The 4,550-nt window shown below is 42.6% G+C and overlaps 1 non-coding gene across 1 annotated transcript; it reads left to right on the forward strand.

Annotated features, from left to right (window-relative positions):
* The first annotated feature begins 2,278 nt into the window (after positions 1-2,278).
* Positions 2,279-2,386, forward strand: LOC112915897 (U6 spliceosomal RNA). The gene has a single exon (XR_003234185.1). It is a non-coding gene; the product is annotated as a U6 spliceosomal RNA (small nuclear RNA).
* Positions 2,387-4,550: the final 2,164 nt, after the last annotated feature.

Here is a 4,550-nt window from a genome sequence, read left to right on the forward strand (position 1 = left end):
CCGCCCCCTCCCGGCTGGGTTCCCGCAGGGGGGCCGCGGCTCGGCTCCGCGACTCACCCAGCGGCGCCCCGGGCAGAGTCGTGAGCTCCCGTCCGCCCTGGAAGGTTCCTGGGGCCACGGTAACCTTACCCCACAGGATAGGATGGAATGAGATCCTTTACTCCGTAAACGCATCTGTGATATCCACCTACTATATGACGTGCACTGCACTAGGCTCTTTTAAAAATATTTCTCTTTTTATTCGCGTCTTTTGGGGGCAAATTTTATTGAAATATTATGTACAAAGAAGTGCATAAGAATCAACAAAATATCACAAAGTGAACACACCCGTGCCGTCAGCAGCAGATCGAGAAACAGAACATAGCCAGCATCTCACTACCCCCCAAGGGGAGCTGGGGATCCTGACATTTAACACCAACAAATAGTTCTTTTCATTCAACAAGTAATTGATGCCTAATTGATGCCGGAAGGGCATGGTACACCACCAATGAAGTGCTATTAATAAGAGGCTCCATTATCTAAGTTAGTTGCTACTGAGCCAGAATGGGATTTGTCTGAGTACTTGCTTTTCCTGGATCTTTCCAAGGGACTGAAGGCTTGGGTTGTCACCCCCACCCCTTCACAGAACAACTAGGCACCTCCTGTGATCGCTGGGGCTCCTCTGTGAAATGAAGATCTTTCACTCTGAGGACCCTTCCTTCTGTGACTAGTGAGAATGGTTAAGTATTATTCAAAAAATCCTAGGACAGATTGGAAGCATGGTCTGTTACAGTATTTCTTATTTCTAAAGCCAATATTATTAATAAATTTATAATAATGACAACACATGTTTGAAGGTGAATGTCTTTAGTCTGAGGCTTCTCATAAATGCAGGGCCTGAGGCTCATCATAAAACCTCAAAGGGGTTCTATGACTATAAATAACAACTGGAGATTTCTTTAGAAATCCTCAGAGAAGAGTGTTTCTAGCCCGTGGCACTAGAATCTTCCTAGTGAACAATCCCTCAAGTACCACGGGGTGGAAGATTAGAATGGCCCACCTTCATTGTTACCATGTAATGCCATGAGTTCCACCCTAAAAATTCTTAACAATGGGAAGCATGGATTCTAAGTTTTTCTCCTACATGTTCATTTCCTGTTAGACAGGGTGATGGGTAAAGGTCCATCCTGTTTTCCTGGGCTGCCTGGTCTGGGGTTGCATCAAGACAGTGCCCAGGAAAATCCCTTCAAACATCAGAAATCTTTATCCCGTAGAACTGAGTTCTTCATGACACCAGCTCCTTCCCAGAGGAGTTAGATGTCCTCAGCACAGAAGCAGCATCAGGTATGGAGAAAATAATGGACTGACAATTCCTTACACACAAGTGGAGATTGACAAGGCATGGACCATTTCTTCATCTGTTTGGTGGACTTACTATGAACGCTTTCCTGGGTTTTGTTTTTGTGATCATGGAAGGGTATGAAATACAAAGGTCCTTTGTTGATTTTGAAGGTGACTCTGGCTTTAGCTCTAGAGTCACACAAACTTACATTTGAGCCCCGCCCCTCTGCCACTTACTTGCTTTGTGACCTTGGGCAAGTCTGTTCATATTTCTAAACTTAAGTGTTCTCAAAAAATGTATATAATAGTATTACCTGCGTAGCCCATGGGCTAATTGTGAAGTTTAAGTTCTATGATGCAAATAAAGCACTTAGCCAGTGCTTAGAGCACTGTAGGTGAAATAATAATTAGCTTTAACTCTATATTATCAATATTGTTCTGTGATATAATTCTTTTTTAAAAAGATTTTTAAAAATTTATTTATTCAGGAGAGACACAGAGAGAGGCAGAGACACAGGCAGAAGGAGAAGCAGGTTTCATGCAGGGAGCCTGACGCAGGACTCAATTCCGGGATCCCAGGATCATGCCCTGGGCCAAAGGCAGATGTTCAACCACTGAACCACCCAGGGGCCCCATGTTCTGTGATATAATTCTTATAGACACGACAGAAATCATTCTGCTTTGACAGGTGATAAAATAGAGAGTATTGAACTACTAACATATGCTACATCATGGATAAATCTCAAAAATTATGCCATGCGAAAGAAGTTAGACAGAAGAGACCACCTATTGTATGATTCTATGTATCTAAAATGACCAGAAAAGGCGAATTTATAACAACAGAAAGTAGATTAGTGGTTGCCAGAAACTGGAGGTGGGAAAGATTAGCTGTAAAAGGGCGAAAGGGGTCCAATGGTAGGGAGGGGGGGATGAAAATGATCTTAGACTGATTTATTCTGTGCTTGCTTCAGCAGCACATATATTGAAATTGGAATGATATGGAGAAGGTTAGCATTGGCTCCTGCTAAAGGATGACATGCAAATTCATAAAGTGTTCCATATTTTTCAAAAAAAAAAGATTTATTTTCATGATCACACCACTTTGTAAATAACTAAAAATCATTGGGTTGTATATCCCAAATAAGTGAGTTTTATGATATATAAAATATATGTGAATACGGTTGTTTTAAAAACTCAGAAACTATCACAGAAGAACAGACTCCAGGTTTTCCATTACGTGTTCTTGAGACTATGGTACAGTCATTTGCAACCCATTGGATAGGAGAGAGAAGGCAAACAGCAGGGGAGGAGCTACTGTTAGAATCTTCAGGAAAGGGACTCCTGGATGGCTCAGCGGTTGAGCATCTGCCTTTGGTTCAAGACATGATCCTGGAGTTCTGGGATCGAGTCCCACATCGGGCACCTTCATGGAGCCTGCTTCTCCTCTCTCCGCTTGTGTCACTGCCTCTCTCTGTGTGTCTCTCATGAATAAATAAAAATAAAATCTAAAAAAAAAAAGCATCTCCAGGAAACAAGGGATAGAACTGAGACAATTGGAGAATGCAGAAATGACAGTATCTTGAGGGGAGAATGGGGCAAGAATAAAGTTTTTTGGGGGTTGTAAGAGAGTAAGTGGTAATGGTGACTGTTATTGAACTTTCAATATTCGAAAAAGCTTTATATTCTTGGGGCCCCTGGCTGGCTCAGTCAGGAGAATATGCAACTCTTGATCTCAGGGTCCTGAGTTCAAGCTCCATGTTGGGCATGGAGCCTACTTAAAATAAAAATAAATAAATAGGAGCACCTGGGTGGCTCAGTTGGTTGAGAGTTGGACTCTGGTTTTGGCTCCTAGGTTTTGATCTCAGAGTTCTGAGATCCAGTGGAGCTGGGCTTCCTGCTCAGTGGGGAGTCTGCTTGAGATTCTCCTTCTCCCTCTGCCCCTCCCCTGCTCATACACACACTCTCTCAAATAAATAAATAAATCTGGGACACCTGGGTGGCTCAGTGGTTGAGTGTCTGCCGTCGGCTCAGGTCGTGATCCCAGTTCAGGGATCCAGTCCCACATCCAGCTCCCTGCAAGGAGCCTGCTTCTCCCTCTGCCTGTGTCTCTGCCTCTTTCATGAATAAATAAATAAAATTTAAAAAATAAACTGCATAACATCTTATAAAATGAGTAGTATTATTTCCATTTCAGAGGTCATAAACTGAAGCACAGAAGAGTTTAAATAACTTGACCAAAATCATAAGCTAATACATGGCAGTCAGGATCGGAACCCAGGTATTTTGTTCCAGAACACTTGCATTTTACAATGATGCTACTAATGCATATGAAAAGGAGGAGAGTGACATCAAGGGTCTGAGCAAAAACTGAGTTATATGTATGATCCTGGAATATTCTGAAGCTTTGCCTGAGGAAATATGATGTTTTTTCTTTTTAAGATTTTATTTATTTGTGAGAGACACAGAGACAGAGAAAGAGGCAGAGACACAGGCAGGGGGAAAACAGGTTCCACACAGGGAACCTCATGTGGGACTCAATCCCGAGTCTCCAGGATCACACCCTGGGCTGAAGGCAGCACTAAACTGCTTGAGCCACTGGGGCTGCCCACGATGTTGTTTTATGTGTAATAAAGAACCGTATCAAAAAAAAAAGAACCCTATCAGACACTTAGGTGAGAGTGAACCCAACTCAGTTTATTGCTGCTGGGTGCCATTTTTCTATATAAATATTTTAAAATGCCAGACGAGCCCTTCATTTCTGCATGTTTGAAGTGTGGCCATGCTTATTTCCCATAGTATGAATTGAGCTCATGTTTCTGAGACGACGTTCAGGCTAGCTTAAACAATCCCAGAATCCCAGCCCATAGTGCAGGTCACATTCCCCTTCCTAGCCTCTTTCACAGTGACCCTCCTTCATCCAAGAGTGCCTTTCCCACTCCAGTTCCCGTCCCTGAAAATCCTGTTCAACTTTTCAGTGGTATTTCCTTCAGTGTGTAATGCCTTTCTGCCTTCCTGGATTAAAAAGAAACAAAAACCGTGTTTTAAAGATCTCTCCTGGTTGGCTGCATTGAGAGAGACTATGTGCCACATCCACACAAAACTTGAGAAGTAATGAATTAAAAATTGCAATGCTTTCAAGTCCCCCTCCGCCCCAAGACTGCACCTAATCTTTCTGTTTGAATAGTGTGAATAGATAAAGTGGAAGGAATATTCTCACTTCTTTCATTCTT

The sequence above is a fragment of the Vulpes vulpes genome, chromosome 7 (genome assembly GCF_048418805.1).
Source record: "Vulpes vulpes isolate BD-2025 chromosome 7, VulVul3, whole genome shotgun sequence".
NCBI lineage: Eukaryota > Metazoa > Chordata > Mammalia > Carnivora > Canidae > Vulpes > Vulpes vulpes.